The 26099-nt window shown below is 38.9% G+C and overlaps 1 protein-coding gene and 2 long non-coding RNA genes across 3 annotated transcripts in view; 2 read left to right on the top strand and 1 right to left on the bottom strand.

The window, feature by feature from the left end:
• Window positions 1–26099, bottom strand: part of LOC100748495 (protein O-mannosyl-transferase TMTC1) — a 211397-nt gene that overhangs the window by 169755 nt on the left and 15543 nt on the right. The window lies entirely within an intron of this gene.
• Window positions 1425–20500, top strand: LOC117151933. Its single transcript, XR_004462105.1, has 4 exons — window positions 1425–2691; window positions 12202–12204; window positions 12248–12256; window positions 20490–20500. It is a non-coding gene; the product is annotated as an uncharacterized LOC117151933 (long non-coding RNA).
• On the top strand, window positions 14836–15713 carry LOC117151931. Its single transcript, XR_004462103.1, has 2 exons — window positions 14836–15346; window positions 15433–15713. It is a non-coding gene; the product is annotated as an uncharacterized LOC117151931 (long non-coding RNA).

The raw sequence follows: 26099 nt of genomic DNA, 5'->3' as shown, positions 1-26099 counted from the left end.
ATAGACGTACAATATACATATATAAGTATTATAGTAGAATATTTTTCCTTCTGATATATATGTCGGGTTAACGTTGGAATTTTGGGCGTTTGACGAACCTTCACTCGAATTTGCCATCGTGGTTATAGCTGATATTTATTGGTACAAATGTGGTTATTACAAGAGGCTACAAGTAATAGCGGCGATCGGATGGTCGAGATGTTGATGACAATGAATTCAGGTTCGATAACGAATCCACGGCCAACGGGATGACGAATGCGATGTGATACACGTATGACTCAACGTACAAGTAAAACTTATCCGAATGAACTAACTCGCAGTCCAAGTGGAACTGCCCTTATATAGTCTTCTCCCCACCTCTCGGGTCAATCCTATATAATTGTTCCATACCTCTGTTAGGTACACGTCCCTCCCTTGACCGCGGCTACGTTCAGTGACCCGTTATGTCACTTCGAGCTCAAGCCTATTGTCATAAACCTTGAGTACCCATAATCGGATCAGAACATTACAACTATTTCTTTTATTACTTAAGTGTAGCTATAGTAGAAGTCTGGACTAGGGTGTTGGAGATTTCCCCAACATTCCAAAAGGGAGGCCCCCCTGTCCTTCCATCTCCGACATATATACAGGGTGGTAGGTAACTGGTGGTACAAGCGGAAATGGGGTGATTCTACGCGAAAAAAGAAGTCGAAAACTTAGAATAAAAATTTTTCGTTTGAGGCTTTGTTTTCGAGAAAATCGATTTTGAATTTTCGCTCGGTACGCGTGCACTTTATCACGTCTCGTTATAACGGATCTTACTGTAGATCGTTGTTTCGATTGACGTTATTTTTTTAATTTTTAAAATTTTTAAATGTTTAAATTTTTAAATGTTTAAATTTTTAAATTTTTAAATTTTTAAATTTTTAAATTTTTAAATTTTTAAATTTTTAAATTTTTAAATTTTTAAATTTTTAAATTTTTAAATTTTTAAATTTTTAAATTTTTAAATTTTTAAATTTTTAAATTTTTAAATTTTTAAATTTTTAAATTTTTAAATTTTTAAATTTTTAAATTTTTAAATTTTTAAATTTTTAAATTTTTAAATTTTTAAATTTTTAAATTTTTAAATTTTTAAATTTTTAAATTTTTAAATTTTTAAATTTTTAAATTTTTAAATTTTTAAATTTTTAAATTTTTAAATTTTTAAATTTTTAAATTTTTAAATTTTTAAATTTTTAAATTTTTAAATTTTTAAATTTTTAAATTTTTAAATTTTTAAATTTTTAAATTTTTAAATTTTTAAATTTTTAAATTTTTAAATTTTTAAATTTTTAAATTTTTAAATTTTTAAATTTTTAAATTTTTAAATTTTTAAATTTTTAAATTTTTATTCTATATTTTCGACTTCTTTTTTCGCGTAGAATCCCCCCCTTTCCGCTTGTACCACCAGTTACCGACCACCCTGTATATAGTAAAACTATCGATTCAGATCTGAATCTCTTTTCAATTACACAAATAGACTTTGTTTCCTCTGAATCGGAGCACGTCCCTTTTATCTTTATACTTTTTGAACATTTTTCTTAAAATAAAGAAGTTTCGAAGCAGCAGAACACATCCACTTTACCCGAGGTAGCAAACCAAAGAGGAAAGTGTCTGCGGCATCCATGTTAAAGCAAACAGCGCAGCGGCTGAACGTTCGGGATCCATCGCGGAAACGGGTCCGGTTTTCCTTCTGGGAGTCAGAGATTTCAAGAGATAAGTTGACAGGTTACGTCGCTGCGACGCGATTCCAGTTTTTCCGGGGCTGCGCACAAAGATAACGCGGCAGAGTTTTCGTACGATCGTTCCACGACAGTGAACAAAATTACCGGCAATCGGAGAGCGAACGTTCCTCGTCTTTTGTCGAGATCCATTGGACGTTTGCCTTCGTTGGAGATTTTTCAGGATTTACACCTGCGAGTCGATGTAAAAAGCGAGGTAAAACTATGTCCGCGCGAAATTCATTATCGCGTGCTTGGAATCTCCGAAAATCGTGCAAGCCAGCATTGTGAGCAGCCAGACAAACAAACGACACTAATTTATCGGTGCAATTGTCGAATCTTATGCAAATCCACCTTCGGTTTTCCTCAAACGACGTTTAATTGCCAGCAATTATGTTCTCTCAAATTACGCCGTCAACTTTTTTCCGATGAAAAGATACCGGTTAGTTAAACCTCGTCGTCGCATTTCATTCGAAGAATGTTCGTATACCGATTACAGTTAATTCATTTTTCTCTGATCTGTATAAAATTTTGTAGATTAAGCATTGGAAATCGTTGGAGTCGCATCGTCGATTTTACGGATTTATTAATACGCGAATTACTAATTACCAATCTTTAAAGATATATAATACACACGTGACAATTAAAAGATTTGTGACGGTTTGTGATTGTCACTGAATAAATAAATGTATTTCATAGTTTCAACAAACATAGACAGAATTTGACCGGATAATAGATGTATGCAATGTATTCGAGTTACGTTAAAAGTAGCACTGTCACTAGATTTCAAATGCGTTTGAAAGCTAAAATACCTACGAATGTGAGTAAATATTATATGGATCCATTAAACCTATACTATATACGTTTATAAAATTAACATTGGTTCAAGATATAATTTATATTCATCTGTTCCTTGACATCTGTCCATTACAATGGCGAGACTAATCGAGTACTAATAAGAAGACTAACAAGAAGTAGCGCCCGTAGATGTCTGTAATTAGGAATTAAACGATCAAGAAGACAGGGAATACGAGAATTTAATTTCCGAAAATATGAACGAAAATGTTGATACCAAAACGCGATGGTACTCTTATTTCTTTTTCCATGGTATTTTTCTAAGACGAACGAGCGAACGTTGATAAAAACGGTCATATCCCATTTATGGATGTAGTATCGGGGAGAAGGGCCCAAGAAACGTCGAGCTAACTACAAACAATGTCGCGAGAGGCGAGGCGCTGTCGGCTCCATCAATGCATTACCTGGTCCTTCAGGTAAATAGCTTTGCCGAAAAGACCTACGTGACCCTGGCTACGAGCGTCTGTAGAACACGTGTGCGGTGGGCCTAGCAAAAGACAATAGAGTGCTAAAACGGCCAGAGAGAGTCAGTCGAGAAGCAGAGTGCGAGCTGAGCGGATACGGAGTGTGAGTCGGCGTACGACGATATTGTAGTCTAATACTGTCCTATTGTTATTAAATATCACTTATTAAAATAAAACTAAACTAAAACTAAAATAAAACTAAACTTTGAACTCTACCATCATCACTTGTCCTTACTCTAAGAATCCACCAGTTACTACATCGATAATACCAATAATAGTAAATTTTATTAAATGACATTAAGATACAAGGAAAATACATCGTCAATTAAATAGGTTTATCGAATTCAAACCGTTACGAACAATGAAACTTCTAGGGCTATTACTAACTTCTCGCGCCGTTCTTTTTTTGAACATCGTTAAGATGTAGATGAAGAAGCCCAAAAGGTCCGAAGTTTCTAGGAACTTCTCTGTTTTCAGACGAGAGGGGGGGGGGCAGGTCGAAATCGTGCAACCTCGAGGATCGAAGTAACTCGTTTAACAAAGCAGACTTTACGTGCGCGTGAAGAATACGATAGTATTTCAAGCAGTTCATTGCTTGACAGTTCCGGAATAATGTCTCTTAATGTCGCGACGTTGAGAGCATCGGTAAGCGACGTTTCAAGCGGGCCGAGTTTCCTTCCTGAATGGAGTTGAAACTTTTCGCGAAACTTATAATGCAGAGAAACTCGTTAAGATGCCATGGACATCGGTACCAAGGCTCATTACCGTAATCTGCGAACTAAGTCCCTACAGTTTCTGTACATTAATATAAGAGCATGAAAAATTACACGTGCCTACAGTGTTCTCTTATTTCCTCCATTAGGGTCGCTGCGATTAGCGCGTGCAATTTTCAGAAACAAAGGACATGGTTACGTATACGGATTGCACCGGTAAAACGGGACAAGTCTATTTTCCTCCGAAACGAGATAATACAAAGATGAAACAATACATCGCGTTACATACATCTTCTTAGGTGTACGTATCTTACTCACAGCGACTACATAAAGTATTTGCACACACCCTTATGTTTCAATGAAACGTCCCTTATCAGACCCTATATTTTATCCTCACGGTAGCAAATTTTTCTAATTACACGAAACTATTACGAGACTCGATATACTTGGACCTAATTAATTCGTATGCAAATGTTACGATAAATACAATTGTTTGTAACCTAAATTCTCGCTGAAAATGACAACGTGAGTTCGTGCTCGCCATCCATATGCAGATGAGCTAGTTACAATAACTAGAAGATAGTTCTAGATACAATCGATAGATTTAATCGATAGATTTAAGATGTTCTTTTGTTTTTATCCCTGGTCCATGTAAGAAACTGCGATAAAAGCTTTTGCGGCTCAGAATGGTGTGATAGATTTATAAAATCAAAGAATAAAATAATAGCTATCGCGATCCTACCTCTGAATACAGAAATATTCTTTCGTACACGAGAGAATTATCACAACTTTAGATCAAATATCACCATTCTCTCAAAACAGCTCTTTCGTTGCACCTCAGGCACTGTACGACCAAATGCAAGTATCATTAGAATGCGATGCAGCGGAGTCTATGTATCGGAACCCGCAACAATGGATAGTGGCGCGTAGAAGGTTTCACTGTTGCGTGCTATTTCGGCCAATTACGAGCATCCAATTATCGCGACAGCAGCCGCGGGATCAGACGGCGCTGGTCATTACTCTCTGGTACACGCGTAACGTGCTTCGGATATCGCGTCGCATGCTTTTCATTCTTCAGCCTTGCTGGCCCTGGAAACGATGTCATACGTCATTGCCGCTTTCATTGCGACCCGGCCACGGGTGGCAGGGCTACGCAGAGTGGAGGTTCGTGGAACGCGTGCTACCATCGTTCCTCTTTGATCATTATTCGCGCCTGGCATTCCAATTTCGTTGCACTTTTCGTCGGCATTGATCGCTGAATCTCCTGCTCGTAAATCGTTGTAGCTATGCGAATCAGCTGGCCAACGTCGGCATGCGCAAATAGTGTTCATCCGTTTGTAATCTGATCCTATTCAGTCGCGTTCAAGATATTACGAGGCAAATATTTGCGAGATTTTGTTTCGTTTTTATGCATCACCGTGGACCGTTTCGATGCTATTTTTGTTCTTTCAGACTTTGATCTGTTTGACCCGTGAATTTGTTACTTTGTAGAATTTCCGGACGTTTTGAGCAGCAGATGAATATGTGGGTACGTGACAGTGATTAACGATTTGAACGTAGAAACTGTTTACTTTGCTTTTTGAAGATATTCGTTTAATATTCACGTGTACAAAGTAGGATTTTTATGTTGGCATTTTTGCATTAGTAAACATTTATGTATCATTTTTATTTTTATTTAATTTTTAAATATAGGTAGAAAAAGTTGTATCATGTTTTTTTACTTGATACAAAGAGATGACGCGTAATTGAATTTAATTGGGTTATGCTTGATATAATCGAACCAAAATTTCCATGACACAATATCAAATCAATCCGATCATATTTTTCTAACCAGGTGAGTGTTTAATCTGGCATACGCGTAGATCAAACAATTGACTTCTTATACTGTCACATTTCTTTTCTTTCGTAATATATCATTTTAGACGTAGACGTCTTCTAAACACCGGAAATTCTACGTAATTTTATGTTGAGACATATTAAATAGTATTTCTAACACACATCGAATGCTATTTTATTTGTATGTATGTAAATGGTCAAGTAAGCAAAATGTCCTTTTCAGAGCGGTTCTTCCACTTACGAAAGAGACAGAAAGACTTCCAAAATTAATAAAGAAAAAAGGGTGAAAAGTGTTACATGCATATTAATAAATTGGAAACTTTTCGTTAAATTAAATCGTATTTTTTACTGAGCTGTTTCTTTCAGAAGGAATAGCTTAAAACCATACAAACTTTCGGAACGATCTAATAATATATTTTCGACAAACGAGGGAAAATCATCGAGCATCTATTACAACTAACATATCCTAAATATTTAAAAGGTTAGAGCATCGCATCGAGTGTGGGTTAGGAAAGAAAACTTAACTTCCGCTTTGTAACGCGAGGAGTTGAAAGTTTCCCCTCCTGGCTACGACAAAGTCGTTCGAATTTGCATGAAAAAGAGGACGGGGCTTTCGAGCAACTGGTATATAAGCTACTCCTCAAATAAATGCAAATTCTTCTTCGAAAGCCTCTCCCGATGAGAGGCCGGGAATTTGCTTACATAAATATGGTATTATTGCACGGGAAAGTATTGCTTCATCGTCACATTCGCTGCTCGCTGCGCGTGTGCGCGTGAAATACACTAACTAACGTCCGAGAATTCAGCGCACCGGGGGTGGCATAAAATATTCATATTTAATGGTAATTTCCACGCTTCGTACTCAACGAACTTTCTTGCCGACGAGTTAATCCCCCTCATCCCCGAAATTTGCCGAATTCAACGTGAATCGAATGCACCGAGAACGCATAAACATATACACGTGTATTACAGAAATGTTGGCGAACCGTAAAATATCGTATGGTCGAAATAAACGACGGAAAAACTAACGGGACGTTAACATCGCTATGGAAATGGAAAAATTCATTAACGTAACGTGTATTCGTGTTCGACGATTTATAGGAATGAACTTTAATGTGATCGATTGCAAACAGTAATAAATATTAATGTTAGTATCTATGCCACTGAGCTTTATGGTATATCTCGTATCTGAAATTACAAGAGTCAAAACGAATTTTAAATAAATTTACGAACAATACCTTGAAATTCTAACGATTTATTTTAATCCTGTGTGCTTTACCATAACTAGATCGTGGATTTAAAACACAGGATTATATTTTTGTTCAGGCTACTGAAAGAAATCTGGAGCTGGAAGGAAATGGGAGGTTTGTTTTAGCGACGTATACTCTACTTCGGATATTTTATATATTTTATGTATTTTTGTATATATATTTTTGCTGCGTGTATTGTTGCTTCTTTGAATTTTTCATAACTGCGTAAAAAGATCCCCCATTTATTCGTAGTAAGTTGTCAGAAAATGTTCATCCCTTTTCTCTTTTACCAAAAATATCGAGCAATATGTAAAAAAGCGATGCAAAGGAGAAAAAAGGTAACGATAAGAAAGTTCTAAGAAACATTAATAAAAAAACAGCGATGACAGAAAATTGTATAAATATTCGTTTATACGTACCAAAGCATATTGCGTTCAAACATGCATTCGTCGAGTCTTTTCCGTCTGCCGCATTACGTTTCATTTACGACCACAATGAACATTCTTTCAAACGCACGAACAAACCACGCACAATACTAAAACGTACCAGAAACGAGCATATGTGGGATAAAAAAGAAACACGCGCGAAAGGTCGCTTGCGAAAGGTTTAACTGGAGACTTTCGAAATAATTGATTGCGCCCGGTTTTCGGGCTCAATCGATAATTGGCTGACACAGAGGGTACAAAAACAATTACCAGGCAGGATTAGGGATTGGCGTGCCGTGTGCCGGGGTATAGAAGGAACTGTGGTGGTTGATGGCGGCGGTGGTGGTGGCGTGCCAAGAGATAGTAAGCACCGACCGACTATGCACCACGTAGCCCCAATCGGATGATCGGAAACACGGGTTTCAGACTCCTGCGGGGACTAAGGGCTGCAACTTCATTGACAAACCCTATTTCACACCGACCGTTCTTGGATTCCTCAAAATCATCGGCTGCGTAACGCGATCAATTTTAAGAGCGCTATAGAATTTACCACGATCGCGATACAATCGGTCGCGCGTTTCTTCCACGCGTGTAATTTCAATCAAACGCGATAGAAGCTGCGCCGAGGAGATTCTCGCGTTGCCTGTAATTTTCAGGATGACCAAACAAAATTTCTGTAAATGCGAACATTTCCAAGTTAATCGTGGATAACATTTAGAACGATATTAAATCCGCGACGAGGAGCTAATTATTAGATGCAGAAGATCCAATAACCAATTCATATAATTACACACAGAGCCGCGAAATTGCGACCCGATATTTTCACTTATCTGCCGCGGAATACCGTGCTCTTACGGTATTCATTTCCCAATTTCCTGCGAGTCGGACGTTACCAAAATAACGAGGGATTTAAATTGCAAATATATGGAAGTCCGAGGGAGGTGACGCTCTCGTCCGATCCGAGATGACCTCGGCGAAGAATTCACAGCGCGGAAAAATTCGACGACGGGCGAGCAAGCACATCGAACCCTCCTCAACCTCTTCGTCCTCCATCGCGGCCTATATCATTTCACTATCAAGCCGGGACATCGAGGGCATAAAAAGGGCTTTCGATGACACTTCTGGTTACCTTCCTGGCCACTTCGCAAAGTTGGTCCACCGATATTGGCCCAATTCGAAAACGGCCAGACCCTCGGAAGGGAAATGGATCTTGGCAAGAGGCTGCGCCAGAATCGAATCAGACCTAATCCAGCTGACCACAACGATTTCACCCTTCTCTGACCATCGGCAGAATCGAAACCCACGAAATCTACGGTGTTTCAGTTTCATGACCTGGCTCGTACGATTTACACCGAAGCTTCGGTTTTCGGTCAATACAACGGTAATTTATCGTGCAAAGAGCTCTGATACGCCGTTAAAGCAATTGTAATAAATCGCCGGACGCGATGGCGCGGGCAGTGCGCGCGATAAAACACCCGGCCGAAAATCTCGATTCACCGATCTAATCTATTTCGTGCCGATTGCTTCGTTATTGTTTTCGCTTCGCTACCGCTGCTACGTTAATTTTAGCCGCCACTTTTAACCGCAGATCGTCTCGACTGTTTGAAATCTGTTATCGACAAGAGGCAACGTGCTTGTATCTTGCTACGTTTCCAGATCGTAGGAGATTACGTTAGATGGAATCTACCGGATTTTCGCAACGTTACGTTATCGTACATATCGGTGCATCTATTTCGCATTCACCTTTAAGAGTAAATCTTTTCATTCTATAAATTGGTAAAGATAACACGATTCGATCGTACTATTTGATATCACATTCAGAGACACGAGGATCGTATGTAACCGTTACAAGTGCAATATGAAAAATCGCCAATATCTCGTTGGCACGAAATAGCTAATTTTTTAGTAGAACAACGATCACGTGCAAGTTGTACGACTCATTGTCAGAAAAGAAACTAAACTTCGTCTTACGGCGAGTAAGATACGCCAGTGTATCCCGTAACGAATCCTCTAACGAATTCTCCGGGCAATGCCGCGTTATCTTCGAGTCACCAGTGACCGGAAGCGACGTTCACCGGGTGAGTAGCAAATACCTTGGAACGCCGCGTCACGTTGGAAAATCGATATACCATACAAGCCACTCTTTCCGAACAATTCACGACTCAAATTCGCCGTTCGCGCACGAAACAATCGGAATAACCGGAGACCGAAGTCGAGACGTCGCAAACCTCGAAGCCGTCCGTCCGTGTTTCACTGTTTGTAGGCGTTCAGTTTCGCTAAGCTGCACAGATAACGTCGCCACGTCCTCCGTACATTGTTCCACGAGTTTAAACAGATTACGCCCAGCGCTGTTTAAACGTAAATTGCTGCTCTAACTGCGCGCCACCGTCGAAGGACCACCGCAACTCCCGCTTCTTGTTCAATCTACGAAATGCAAGCGCAAGACGAGCACCGACTCGAAACTTTCTGCACGAGCCACGAGAATTATTTGTTTGCCCCTTATTGAGAATATTATACGCGCGATAATATCTAAGCTGAGGTAACACGACCTTGCTGAGAGAGGGAAGATGTGAATTACATTGGACTTGGTAATTAATGTTTGCCGAGTGATATGATTTAGGGTGGAATTAAAACAGTTAGATTAGGTTTTTAATATATTGCGGGAGAATTTAATTTAATTCCCCAGTGTGATGTTAGAGTGGCCCCACACGAACAATAATATCTCAATATCTCGAGGTTCTCAAGGAAGATGCGATTTGTCGATAAATACTGGCAATTCTGTATCGACGATATATGTCGATCCTTTCAATTGAGAATCTTGAAATATTAAGAATATATCGATAATCTGAGAGCGTTCTTTGATTTGCGCATTAAGTGTTACTGGTAAGATTATTTTGACAACGGAAACAGATAAGAAAGGACAATATCTGAACCACAGAGAGGGAGCAAGAAATCTTGGAATTTAATGTTACGATACGTAGGGTGAACGGATGAATGAATTTTCACCCTCAGGATTCCTATCATCTTCTTGAGCTTTCTTATCATCTTTCCCTACTGTTGTATAGGGAGAATCATGTCACAAATATAAAGTACGAAGTAAAAGAGTATCGTACTATGCACGTACCATTGTAACAATCCATTGTTCGTAGTTTAAAAATCGTGCGATTTCAAATATCGTACGAATAAAGTACAATAATGATATTCCAATAATAAAATATGAAATATAAAATCATCTCGTAAGCGTTCATGCACTTGGAAATGATCAATTTCTATGTACGTATATAATACCGTGATATGCATTGTCTACGATACATACTATATAATGATACTTGTTTCAATTTCAAACAGTAGATTCAAATTCGTAAAACTTTTCGAAACTGCTAAATAATTTTAATGCTCGATTCTCTGAATTACGCATAATCGCTTCGCGCAGAAGTTGCATTTTAGATGAAAGTACGATTCATTGTGTTTTTACTATTTAATGATACCTACCATAATATCGCGCTCTCCACACCGAGGATTATGACATCGTCTATTCAAATCAGTTATAAGAAATTATGTATTCATCGATGAATAAGTTATCCGATGTTCCAGGATCTCATCTCTCTGACATTATACGTTTAACATACAATATTTCTCTCGTCGTTTTGAACGATCTATTTCTTTCGCAAAAACTGTGTATCGATAATGCATCGAACTTTTGTATCGAGATATTTATTAAATAAGTCTCTTGCAACATCTGACATGGATAATTGAAGCAAGATTCATCGATCGAAATATCAGCAAGTCATAATAAACTGTACCGTGTTCAAGTACAAGACGCATTTAACAGTTTCTTATTATAATTAATTATTATAGTGCAGTTAAATTCACAACTCTGCAGTTCAAACATTCCCACTGCCTCGCTCGTGACGTTTAAACATTGTCGAAACCACCTTAAACGTCTCATCTCCGTAAAACGAAAATATCATCAGTGAAATGTTCTTCGATACGCTACGTCGCTAGTTTAAGGAAGAATCGACGGTTAAACTGCCAAGATTAATAATCACTTACAGTCTATTTTCTTAAACAGTTCGGTGTTAAACTGATTCCAGTGAAATATTTACCTGGCATATTGTGGTATTCGATATTAATCTTTTTACTTTCTATCTCTTTCAGGGCAGAATTTCTTTGTCAGAGGACGATTATTTTTTATTAATTACTAATAACGCACTGAAATTTGAAACTGTTTTTATCGAATGAAATTATAGTTTAATTCGAGCGTGAAAAGGTCATCGTCACAGACGAACGCAGACGGCGTTCTATCCCAGAACCGTGTTAGGTGATTGCTCCAACGTCTTTTCCTATTATACGCGTTTTACTCGTTTTTGCAACTTTCGAATCTCCCATAAGTGAACAAATATTCGTGATCTATTTCTGAAAGGCTTCTATTACATTAGCCGCACAGCATAATAAGATCACGAAAGACTCTTACTAGAACGTCAAACCACACGATAGACGTTCTAATGTTTAAACTCGGCAAGAAGATGAAAGACTAAAGATAGGTTCTTTGAAAATGAAGATCCTCCGAAAGATCTACGAATCCGATAAGATACCGCGTTCTATCACGAAATACTTTTCCCCGGCGATGATACGAGGATCGTGAATCGGAAACGTTGGCAGAAGAGAAACGTTTTCGGTGCTAGTTCAAAGGTAACGGGACAGCAATCCGTTCGATGCAAAGCGCGTAGAACTGCGAAATGGTCGACAGAGAACATTGACAGGCAATAAGCAATTCCGCAGGGATCTGATCCATTAGAGCGAGCAAGTACGCCACAATCTGACTCTCTTATCGCTTCGATTCGCTAGGATAAATTAACGTCAGCCTTCTCGTTTCGTACTTATTCGTATTAGGAGCGTAGGGGAGCGTATTTTAGGAAGTCGAGAAACATACGAGAAAAAACACGACTATCATCCAACGAGACACGAAACGTTTAATGTCAACAGCGAAATATCGCGAATCGATTAAACCTGTTTGTTTTTCGCAAAGCGTCGAATTCATTTCGACGAAAAAACGTGTGTTCGATTCCTTTGACGTAACGTTACACGAGCGTGATTATAATTTTGAAAAAATTTTCCAATGGATGCAAACAAATTGACCTTTACAGCGAGCGTTAATATAAACCGTTTGCTGTGTGACGGGATGCATTGTAAGTCAAACGGATGCGCGTAACAAATCTGAAAAGCGATATATTTTTCAATATACTTTTTTTTCACCCGAATATCGATTACTGCAAAATTAATCTGGCTTTTCATTTTTGTTTGCCTCGTCGTTCGCTCTGTTGAATGTTTTGTTTCAATTACAGCTTATAAGCACCGTCGCGCTTTTTAATTCTCGCGTTAAAAAGTCGTTTTGATGTTTTATACGTATCTACGCTTGCCGTGTGGCCATTTTGAGATAACGAAGCTTTTGTTGCTCCGAACTGTCGCGATAAATCGAATACTGCGAGAAATTTATCGCTTTATACAAATAATGTTTCGTGAAAGGAATATATCTGCGGTTAGAAAATAATCCAATTTTTATAAACGCTATACGCACATCTATCGCTAAAGTGTAAATGACGAATGGACTTGGCTATTAAAATCTCCAGAATAAAATAATTGATAATTGTAAGCAAATGTTGATGAACGAATATCGAGCTCAAATTATCGAATCTAATAAGAGATAAAGTGACGTTGATAAATTCCACTTAGAAACAAAAGTGTCGCAGCATACGGAGGTTTACGAAATCAATGCTATTTCGAATATTATCCTGGTAAGCTTCTTTCAGCGAGAGTAACGCAATTCCCTCGTGCGGAGACTTCGCCGCTTCCTTTTTTTTAACGAAGTTTCATTGCAACGAAAGAAACGACGAAAAAGAGGCTCTATTCAGAACAAAAGTTGCAATAACACAGGCAGAAAAGAATCTTTGCTGTATTCTCACACATAATGAAGTCAACGTCGAACAACTCAATATCCACGCGCCGCGCCGGTAACAAGCCCCGAAGCGGAATGCGAGAAGCTGACTCGCGAACGAGATTGTCGTGACAAGAGCCCGTATATTTTATGTTACCCGCTTTACGATTGCGCGGGATTAACGGTACGACAGGCCACTTATGCGCGGCTTTATGGTTGCATATGAGCAATGCCAACGACTTTGTTCATGTTTGACGCCGGCTCTCTGGAAAAAATGCTTCCGTAGAGCAGAATTAGTCACGGCTGGTGCTCTTTACGTGGCTTTACCGCCTGTACGCTAACGCACTACGGCAATGGGCAACGTAAAACATATACTCTCTCGTTTCATATCTAACGCACTTCGTATCATTGTTAACCATCACCCATGGTACATAGAGCAGCTGATACAAATTTTACGAAGCGTGTAAAACTATTGTTCGCAATATCGCTAAAGCAAGGTAGATACATCTCTGTGTATTAGTACTTAGATTTCTTTCAATATACAGGGTGATTGGTAACTGGTGGTACAAGCGGCAAGGGGGTGACTCGACAAGATTTGTTCTTCCACGAAAATGTTTAATCCTTCGAAGTGTCGTCTATTCATCGGTTATATTGAAAGTACCCTAATTGTCAATTTTCATTCGATTTTCTGAAACGCTCACCAATGACCAACGTGGCAGTCGAAGTGTCAAAACAGCGACAGGTGGTGGTGCGCGTGTGGAAAAGAGCAGTTTCTCAGCGACGTAGGAAAAACGTAAGGACGGAACGGCTGTTTTTCCTACGAATACGACGACCACGATTCTTCCGCCACTCAATGCCAGAAGATTGAGATTATTTGGCGCTACGCGTCATAGGACCAGCACTGCGTTCTTATGTGAATTTGGTTGACGTAGGAATTACGATACGCAGAGCGGATCAGTACGTTCGTATTATGAAACAGCCTAATCGCTGGATAATGGAACGCTGCAATCGTAAGAGCGTGGTCGGTATCAGCGGAGAATTTAGGAATAAAAAAACTTGGAGGCGTCGAGAGATTACGAGAGACGACGTTACACTGTGTCGTAAATGACAAGTTGGAACTGCAAGTTGACACTTGCACGTTCTTTTCGTTGCTTAACGTGGACAACGGCGTTCCATTTATAGCACGTAGCACGATCGAAGAGTGAATTATCTTTGTTGAGAATTTTCCATCTGAATAGCCGAAATAATGCTATAGGAACACTAAATTTACACTTAGAATTTAGATTGGAATAATTCTACAGGGTGGTTGGTAACTGGTGGTACAAGCGGAAAGAGGGTGATTCTACGCGAAAAAGAAGTCGAAAATATAGAATAAAAATTGTTCGTTCGAGGTTTTGTTTTCGAGAAAATCGACTTTGAATTTTCGCTCGGTACGCGTGCACTTTATCGCGTCTCGTTATAACGGATCTCACTGTAGATCGTTGTCTCGATTGACGTTTTTCTTTTATTCTATAAATTTTTATTCTATATTTTTTATTCTATATTTTCGACTTCTTTTTTCGCGCAGAATCACCCCCTTTCCTCTTGTATCACCAGTTACCAACCACCCTGTATAATTTTCATTTATAAGGATCAATGAGATTAGAACAATCGGCTAAACTAATCTGTATGTGTCATAAAAATATCTATATGTTAAGCGGTTGGCAGATTAAAATTCCATAAAGGTACTTGTACTTTTTTAGACGTCCCATGCGCATCGATAGATTTTGCTGATGTTACGCGTAAAGTACTTCAATAAGTTAGAATCAAATGTCAAGCCACGCCCTGTTTTGAATGTCTTACAAATAATTCATTACATTTCCAGTTCTGCATGTCGAAGGTACGTTTAGTCTTAATTTTCTTAGCGACGAAGCCAGAACGAAGAAGGTCTTTCACCTTTTACTCGCTAGTGAAGCTTAGGCGACGTTATCCGAGAACGGAGCTGAACGAGTAAAGAGTTGAAAGACGACGCTGGTACATGGAGAACACGGAAGATCCAATTTCCCGGACTGGCGAACGAGAGTGGGAAATAGAAAGGACGCGATTCATTGTACTTCGTTTTTGAAACAGTGAACTTCAAATCAAGGGTTACTATTTTATTACGTTCGTTTATTAATTCTAACGTTGAATTCAGTTTTATTTTAACCAAACGTTTGCTACTTTTTTCTTTCAGTAATATATACATATATGTGTAATAATACACGTACTTAAATACGAATGATTATAATTACAGTGATGCGGCAAAAAGAAATAGCTACAGACACGTACATATCTTTTATATAGATATACGATAAATATTTATTTCCATCTGAGTGAAAGTTGACGTTAATTGATTTATGATAATGTGGATCCTTCGATGATTCGATCGTATTTAGTTAAGTTTATTCTAATGTGGACTAACTAGATCACCTTATATAGTTAACGAAATCTGTATTAATAATATTTCAAACTATATTTCTATCTTTGTTCTCCAATTCTGGCTCGCTGTACTATTTCTCCCTTATATTTGTGTCGATAAATGGATAAATTATCGTGCAATTCCCTTGGCGAAGTACACGAAATGATACAATTCTAGTTCACAAATGACACATATTACTCGATATTTAATGGCCCAGAAAAATAAAAATAGGAGAGGGGAATAATGAAAGGTAGCAGGGTATGGTAAAGTAAATAACACTATCAAGGAACGAAGAATAGACCAAGTAAAAAGTAGAGGTAAACTAATTATAAACAAAGACAGCTAAAGAATAGTAAGCTACTGTGGAAAAGAAGAATTCAAAGAATAAGAATAAAAAAGGGAAAAGTAAAATAAAAATCCGGGCCCTTATACATCTAGAAAATATAATGGATAAAAAAGGATAGTTACATAATTCAGATACAAAAGCAACAGCGTTAAAAATAATCGTCTTAGACCAACTTCTATACATACTGTGCACGCGCGCGCACAACTTTATCATCGTACTACATACACATCACCACAAACGATGTTGTATCCAGGGAACAGAAAAGAAAGCAGAAAAGAAAGGATAAAAAACAATGAGTATATAATAAGGATAAAAAATAAAAGAGGAAAATCATAAATTACGTCGACATTGGATAGCGTAATCGCACGATCGGGCACGGAAGTTCGCAGGTCCGATCAACAGCATGCGAGCAAGCTCAATAATTTGCCCAGTTAACAGGAGAACTGGAATTTAAGCGTTACATAAAATGGATTTACAAACGCGTATTATTTCATTATGTAACTCTTGTGTCGCACCGGCAAAGTACAACGTGGAAAATATATCCGCGTTAATCCCATAAATTCGAGACCGACGAAATCCGCCCCAACGTCAAGTTGAAATTTGAATTACCACCGACGAATATCTGTAAACGTGTTATTTTATGGTAATGCTAAAACGCGTCTACAAAAGGAATACCGTTGACCGGATAAATCGACGTCCTTTGCCATTTCTGTTTGTTCTCGAATTTGTATCAATACTGGACCACCAACCATTAAAATACAAAATTTCAGCCGAAGAGATCTAAATGAAGAGTATCTGAAAAATGTATAATGAAGAGAACGCAGACGTTTATGCATTTATGGCAAGTTTCAAGGTGTACCAATCTAAGGAAAGAAATTGAGATATATACTGAAGTTTCAAAGAATTGCGTTGCACATGGGGCGGTGCAATTTGCATATAAAATACCTAAAAGGAAGTACTTACTTGTTGCAACAAACTTCAGGGCCAAATTTAATAACGACACAATTTTGGTAATATGCGATTGGTTAACAAGCTATTGGATTTTAAAATTTCTCTTATACGAAAAACAAAGAATGTGACTTATCGTGTATTTTTTACGCGAACTTCATATACGACAAATCGTCGAGAATGATTAAAAGTACATGGCTGAAAATTGAAAAAATTTGTTTAAAAAGTGACGTTTCTCGATTTTGCTAGCACGTGAACGGGAAAATACGAGTATTTAGCGATTCGACAAGAAAGAAGGAAGAAAAGGAAAAAAAAGAAAGAGTAGCGAGTTCAAGCGAGGTGAATACGGTTGGTCGCATTTTCGCGCATAAAGATTTCCGTGAAAAGCGGAGCGCTCGTTTTCAACGGGCAAAGCAAGATGCAACGAACGAAGGGTTCTAAGAATGGAACTGACACCTGGATAAGTATGACAGAAAAAGAGTGTTGAAGACAAAGAATAAGGCAAGAAGTATGGGGAGAGACGAATACAAGTTTCAAAGAGTCTGACTGTCATTACTGTTAAGCACACAAACAAGAGACTGTCCGCGAAGATGGATCCGATCTTCCTTTGGAATTTCGGCCTGGTTGTGCTTCGCGCGGTGTCATGGACAGAAATATAATCTGGTTTAACGTGTCTGTATTAAGTATGAAAATAACTACATGAAGTAAAGATATAGGACGCGTAGGCGGTTAAGCCTCGTTTACATTAGTCAAGCTATTTGAATTCAAGCAATACGAGCACGCTTTATCAATGCGAATTTTAAATCGCTTGAATCGAAGTAATTTGACTAATCTAGACGAGGCTTTAATATCAGATTTTTTTCTTGTAATGTCGTCGGTGAACTTCTTTTTTGTTCGAAGAACGATAGTTGTAAATAATTAAGCGTATCTTAATGGTCTTAGCACGGGTGCTTAACATTAGACTGCGAACGTTTATGTCAAATCGGATTTTTCTGAATATAATTAAAAAATCAGATTCTAAACAGGGATTTATCGCGTCATTTAAATATCACAGTTACTCCTTTAGTTTAAATATTTTGTACACTCCTGTACAATATGCGTGTTTTGTAAATAACTACACGTTTAAATTTTCAATTTCCATCTAGTGATTACTTTTTATCGCACAGAATTCCAACTTTTAAATAATACTCCGTTAAATAACGATGCCTAGAAAAATTCATTCGTTTTATCGACAATGAGAAATATTTCATGATATATCAATTTTCCCAACATCATCTGCCTTTCTACTTTTATATACGAGATATTACGAAGAAAATGTGTACTCTTGTTTATAAAACAGATGCGTCTATACCCTACTTAAATGTATTACCGTACATAAGAAAAATTGATATTATAGGAAAATAAGTATATATTATAAGAAAATAAGTATACTACTTCTTTTCTTTTTCCAGGCCTATGTTCCTTACCCTTAACTAAGTAAGAAATACAACCGGGTATACAGTAGGTTAACGCACTGTATATGAATCTTGAGGAGAACAAAATTTCTCTACAAACTTCAACGACAGTACGGAACAATGAGAGGAATTAATTATGCGAAAGATTATTCTTTAGATCCCATTCATATAATGGCAGCTCGATCGGTAACATATCGCATCACAAAGAAGGATACTGTAATTAAATTGGTTAGAACGGGTATTCAGAGAGAAAGAGTGGGGGAGAGGGGAGTGAGAGAGAGAGAGAGAGAGAAAGCAGCCCGAGGGCTCGATTTGAAATTGAATTCGCTGAAATAAGCGGAACCCCTTCTGTTATCGATTACGTCGGATAACGATCTGCCTCTGTGAACAGCCAACCTCTTTATACGTAAACGTGACTTTAATTCTTAGAGCGTCGAATCGAACCTGCTCTTTCATCCTAGCTTTTTCTTCGAGAAAAATTGCGATCTCACGTTTCTATGTCAATCTCGCGAGGCGAAATAGATATACGTAGGTAGCACGCTGATGTCACGATAATTGTAAACAATTCTCTCGTCGAGTTTCCGAGTTTCTGCCAAATATCTTTTCGCCACGTCGAAACACAAATGCCTGATTGAACGCAGTGAAGTATTCTTGAAAAGACTAAGAATTATTTAGTAATCGATAAGAACGATCAATAAGAATCAGAATTGACACGATACGTCAAATTGAAAATTTGATCTTTCGATGTAGGATTCGTCGTTGAATAATTCTTACCAATAGAATTATCGACATACATTACGTTTCCAAATTTACTCTACATAGATAATTACAGTCAAAATAGTACAATGAATACAAATAGACATATAAAATTATTTCTACTTAGTAAAAGTCAATGTTAATTTCGCCGAAAGCACCTGTATGATTTCGATAATTGGCATTTACGTACAAAAGCAAAACGTTCGAAATTTCGCAGATTCGACTATTCGATTAAGAGTCGTGGTGTTAAATAATCCTATTTAAATATGAAAATTCGATACTAACATTCAATAGTAATTACATAACGTAACATCTAGGTAACACCACATCCTAGAAACCTTCGATCAAACTCCACTATCGTAAACAAAAATTGACCCTTAATTTCATCGTACCTTTTCGCAATTACGGTCAAGATGTCAAGCAGAATGTCGATGCAAAACGTAGCAAAAGGAGAAGCTCGTTGAAACGGAAGGAGAATAACAAGCGTGATGCAAATTAGTCGAAATAAAAGCACGCGAAACGTAGAACGTCTGTGCGCGATGCATATTCACATCTCTGGCGTACAAAGGAGCGTGAACGCGAATTTCGACAGCGGCGAGCATTTTATTATCACAGCGATTCGTTAATCACGCGCCTTGGTCTGCGCCCGACTTCAAAACTATGAGCTAATTAAGGCAACGTAATTAAGTAATTAACTACCTGCCGTAGGAGGTTGGCAAAGCGTCCTCGCTGCCTTAACTCGCGCAACGAACGTGTACACGCGTACATTCGTACATGATAACTACGCTCACGCGCGCGCGCATACACGCACACGTGCACATGAATATAACAGTTCGTACAATTCCCAGGATTCGTCGTGCAGTCACGCAATTAAACCGTCCCATTATTCGAGCACATCTGCGTACATAAATGCGCGTAATTTTGCCCGTTCGAGAGGCGACGATAATAATTGCGGATAAATATTCGCGATTAAGGGTGTAATTTCAGCGAGGCGGCCGGACAGGAAGCGGAACCGAGACGAACGCGCGATATTCTCGCGTGACGTTTCTCGCGCCCGACAGTACCTTGATAAAAGTGTACCCGCATCGCGTAATCGAGGGGCCGACGAATTTTGCGATGAATTTGAAACCGGCGCGGCGGACCGCGATGCCCTTGTTTCCGCGAACTTTGGATGTTCGTTGTTGAAACTTAAATTAATACTTGCGCCGGCATGCCGCCGGGATGGTAAGCGGATTTAAATTGTGCCAGGAAAAAAATTTCGCCGCGGTGAAAATAAAGAAGCTCGATTTGCGTGCTTGCCAGCCGCTTGCCCCTGTTCGTTAAGTTAGACGCTTGTTCTTTGCTTGGTTGAAAAAATTACGGGATTCTTGTACGTACTCGACATGTCACGTAGGTATTCAATTGATCCGCGGGCTTCTTTCCGATCGAAAGGAGGAAAACTGATCATTTTTAGCGAAGTAGTAATACTAGCAAGGTCAGCGGTAGATGATTGTTTCTTACTCTTCAACCGAGTTTATTTAAAATATGTTTGCGAACGTTAATATAGCGTGTTCTTCGCATATTTCTAGAACCATGCTTAAACAAAACGATATTAAACGTACACAGATGCGTCACTCAGAGTAGTAACGGTGTACCTATAGTCTTATTAAAAACGATACCATACCACGTACATGTTCGAGACAGTTTTAAGGAATTAGCATAAACACGTAAAAACAGCGATAAAGCTACAATTTTCATGTACATTTCCATTACTTTCACCGCTTTGTTACTCGACGAATATTACAAATTTGTATCGAAATCCACTCATTGGCACTCGTTTCACGGCAAACGAAAACCACCATGTTCCACTAAAACTACCGAGAAAAATCCTTCGCGATATGTATACGGATCGAAACGAGAGGTTGATAATTTGAAGTGCCTCGAGCGACGAGAGAAAATAAGAGAGGGAGCAGATCGCACAATAGACGCGTCACGCCCAATTATCCGAGCACGATGTTTGCCGGCGACACGTTCAACGATTAGCCCGCAATAATTAAACGCTGATAATCAGCGTTTCTGCGAGGAGACGGAGTGTGGTCGGGGATTAGAGAATCATGGGGGATAGAAATGGGAGAGAGAGACACTTAATCGTTAATTAATTCGCTCGACGTCGGGGTGACGTTAGCTCGACGCATAGAAGCCGGATGAAAATTATGCGTGGTCGTGCGACGACGCGACGAGGCAATAAAGTGCTCAACCAGCGAGCACCGCCTATCGTGAATATCGGTGGCCGCGCTGGGAAAGTGTTCTTTAATGCATGTGCACGATCGAGCGAGGCAAGTTTACAGCGCTGGCTCACGGCACGCTTCGACCACGCGAGCCACGAAACCCGCCGTCCTTTCCTCCTGGTGAAACACACCGGGTCGCATGGTGAGACCGGCAGCACGCGAGGCGCGTGATCCACCGTCGGACTCTACGGATCCGAGGAATCGAACGACACGTCCGTCTGATAACGAATCGCCGCCACCTTCCTACCATTCGCGCAATTATTCAATGAAAACGGAGCCGAGATAGACTCGGCGAAGTCACGATTCCAACCATACCACCTCGCCAATGGCTGAAAATTTTATCAATACATTCCTTTCAGGGCTTGCTCCGGGAACGAGAGGTATAAATTTGTACGCTCGTTCGGGATAATTCGTCTCCGAAGACGATGCTGCGATCTCTTGTGGTCTATGTGAGGTAGAAAGGGTTTCGGGTATTTTTTAAACTTTTTTAATCGGAACTTACCCCGAGTCACGTGTCAGGATACTGGAAATAAGATGTTATCATTGGATTATTTGTTTCTTACTTGGGATAATAGATGAAAATGGAAGCGTAAGTCTATATTACCGAGAAGATGATATTATTGTTTTCGAGCTTGATAAATGGTCACGATGACGTAACCTGCTGCTTTATACAACACTTTTGCCATTGTTATTCTAGGTATCGGATGTATCGCTTGAGGTCATGAAAACGTGCGTTGGTAGACTATATGGTTTTAACTTAGTTGGCTAATAAAAATAAACGGATTGTACTTTTAGAGAGTTTTAGAACGTTACACGGGTGACCACTTCGCGTGGCAGTCGATCGTCGATAATCGCATACTCTATCAGAATTCTTACCGGTGTCGACAAAAAATATCTTCTTAGAAAAAGAACGATCGACCACAGAAAGGCCGAGAAAAAGAATGTGACTGAACGTAAAAATAAATCAACGAAATAAGTATGAAATTAAGTACGCCTTAAAAAAGCAGGAAAAATAAGAAATGTATATATTCATCGTTCAAGTGTACCATTATTATAGCTATGTCAAATATAATAGTTACTGTCAGTTATGTCGAGCGTATAAGTAAAAAATATGCCATGAACGTGTGTCAAAACTCTCGCTCGAAGGCTAAAAAAGTTTCTCGACGAATGACGTCGTCGGTATTTCGGAAAGATGACGCGTCCAACGTTCTTCGACATTTACCGAATTTTTGTCCTATTTTCGCTAGTCCTTCGCGCATTTTCAAACGAGCGTAACCTCGACTCGAAGAGCTTTCGGATTAGCAGCACCGTGAGAACTCTCGTGGAAACTCTCGTTTCAAGTATGTCGTAATACGATAGGACGATCACACATTCGAGAATACTCGCGATAATCGCAACAGGATCGCTGGAATATACGATCCTCCTGGTCGCTCTACTTAAGAGAATTGCTTGTAAGCTTCTTTCGGATGAAATCGTTCGATGACAAAATATCGTATTAAAAGAGAACGTTACTAGCGATGATAAAAAAAAAAAAAAAAGATAAGCGAGAAAATAAAAGAACGCATACGAAAAATTTGTTAAATAGAAACTCCAAGCCGATTGAAATTTATAACACACACCCCCGTTTAAAATATAATTATGAAAAACTCATTTCTCGATTTTCTTGGAATCTAGCATTGAGAAATATGCTTCTTGTATTCTTAGACATTGTAGATTTTTATTTCGACCAATAATTTTAAACTGAATTAAATTAAAGTATAACTTTTTGTGCTTGCCGCTATAAATAAAGACACGGACGACGTATAGAATACTTATCCAAATTATAAATTATAAGTTGCGAAATATAATAAATTCGAGAAACCACTAGGTTGGAAAAGTATATATTATTAACTAACGGTATGAGCAAATAAAAGTATGGTATTGAAAAGTTCAGTCAAGAGCTCGGTCAATCCAATTCAAAGGTATACGATCTCAGACAGAACAATCTTGCAAGTTTTTATTTCGAGTAATAATTACGAAGCAAATGAAGTTATATTTGGTACAAGGATTTCCTCCATTTATGTTCTCGTCATTGTACCTATATGAACATAATCGTGTAACGAAATTTCGTTTTATCACAGGATAATCATTGAATTATTATCTCACGAAAGGTACAGCAATACAATATCTCTCTATTAAACGAGGAATTAACGCATTACATTTAACAACTCTTTCTCACCTCAACCTATTCCCTTTTGTCCATTTCTCGAACATTCACATCGAATCAGCCGGCGCGGCGTTCTTCGAATCGCTGCAGGCGATCTAAACGCGTCGCGAAAAGTGCAAAACGCGTTGTAATTGGGGAGAGACGGGCTCGATCGAGTGTTTATACGAATGAAAAGAACGTTAAAAACGCATTTCAGCGCGGCTTAAAATCGATACTTTCCTCGGTTATGCCGGCTGAATGCTGAATTAGTCCGAACGAAAATAAACGCACGGCGTGCAACGCGCGGTAAACGCGTTTTGGCCGGAGCTTTGTTGTTTTAGCAAGCTTTTCGACGGAGGCCAAATGAATTTTCGTATTATTCGCGACGCATACCGATAAGTCCATCCGCGAGTGTTCGACTTTCCAGGTATTTAAAAATACGTACCGATCAACAGCGGATAGGGAAGAGAAACGGCGATCATTCGATTGAACGAACGTTCATCGCGATGTGTTTTAATATCGCGATCGTGAAATTGCCAACTCGATGAATCGGACAATTTTAACTCCGAAACAAATTCCTTCGAACGTTCCCATTTATTGGAAATTAATTATCATCCATCGAAATCGCGATTTCCGTAAAGATGCTTTCGTCTGATTTAATCGTTGCTGTGTCAGAGAGATAAAACAGGATTACCGATCGAAAATGAATTAAGTTTGCCAAGTCGACGTTCTATCGATTCGGTCATGCTGTTTTCAGTTTGTCGCAGCATCAGCACTGTTGCAGTATCAGCACGACGAGCAAACGGTATCGGAAACATCCCTTGATCTTACCTTATCTCACTCCAACAATCACGAAAACGACAAATTCAAAATTCCAGTCAACGAAGTACCCCAAATTCGAGAAAATTGAATCAACGTAACGAATATTCGGACAACGACGACAAACTTAGCGAAAGTGGTAGAAATATTTCAACGCGCCTACAATTGGCGCGACGAAGCACGCGTTATCGCGCATTCCAAACTGCGAAAATACACCTTCCGATCGAGAAGATGCTTCGATTCTGTTACGTTGATAGATTGCGCGAGATCACTGCCAGTCATTCCAGGGAGACAACTAGGAGTTTTCTGCGTTTTTAGTCGCAGCACGATGAATATTCAGACAGCCGGAGGGTATCCTGAAAGTTTACCCTCTCGGTGAATTCGTATGGCCAAACTTTCCACGGCATCGATATTCTGTTGCGGTAAATGCAGTCGACCCATTCACCGACGACTGTATTTGCATCTAGTGGCATTTACGATTGCGAGAGCAAAAGCTCACGGCCGAAAATATACTTCACGACGAAAAGGCGGTGGTTCCCCTGTCATTGTCGCGCCAGCCATTCCGGATCAATCGTTTCTCGCTGTTTTCTCGTAAAATTGCATACCTCGTGAGACATGCCGCGGTCATTCGGCGTTTCAAAACTTATTATACCATTCGTGAAAACGTTACACTCGTTCGTTCGCATAGAAAGAGTGTGACAACGTCTTCGAACGAAGTCTCAGTCATAATTTTGCTTCGTAGTTCGCTTGAACTTTGAAAATGTAGTTAAGTACAATTGGAAATTGTGCTTATAAAACTGATGTTGAACTTTTGTAGGTAAATACTCGTGCTAATTACACACGTCTAAAAAATATGTATTATCACTTGAGAACGATACAAGTAAATTTATTCATAAATATACAGAAATTTTATTCTCTTATTTTCAATAAAAACTTTATGACTATATATTTATCTTTCTATCGTATTAATTTCTTAGCGTTGTGACGATTGAACGCTACCTTTGCCTTTCTATTTGAACATTCTTAATCTTCTAAAAAACTTCTTAATCCGCCTGAATTCGTATTTATAAATTTATTTCCATTTTTTCGGCATTTTCGACTCAAGCTACTTCGCTTTTGATGGTAATTAATGTTCCACTACGTTCGAAATGATATAACTTCGTTAAAAATTTGTCAAGCGATTAACTTTTTACTAACCGTGGTAGAAAAATATATTTTTTCGCTATTCTTGACAAACTTTGAATACGACTCATTTAGGAAGATAATATAATTGCGAAGAGTACAGAAGCATCGCGTTCGAGAAGGAGAAAGCTATTAAAATGTAGAAACGTAGACGAACGGAGAATAAAAATCGGTTCGGGAATTTTCCACGTTGCCGTGCATTAATCATTTATCGAAATACGCAGAGAACAAACTTTTTCAATACCGCGCTCGTTTCAATGGCACAATAATATCGTTCCATCTGTCCAGACTCCTTAAGAGCGGCAGTTTCTCCTTTCCTTCGACCTTATCCTTCTCCACTCTTTTCTTTCGCTTTTCCTCCTCTTCTTTTCTCACGGATTTACGGGGTTTTCGCCCGCTCGGTTATTACATACCCCGTGGCAAAGTTCACGAATCCAATAAACGGCTGGATACAGCTCGAAGAGCTGTATCCGGAAGCCCGCTCC

This window comes from Bombus impatiens, unplaced genomic scaffold (genome assembly GCF_000188095.3).
Source record: "Bombus impatiens unplaced genomic scaffold, BIMP_2.2 scf_0537, whole genome shotgun sequence".
Classification (NCBI taxonomy): Eukaryota; Metazoa; Arthropoda; class Insecta; order Hymenoptera; family Apidae; genus Bombus; species Bombus impatiens.
This window is presented reverse-complemented; position numbering and strand designations above follow the sequence as displayed.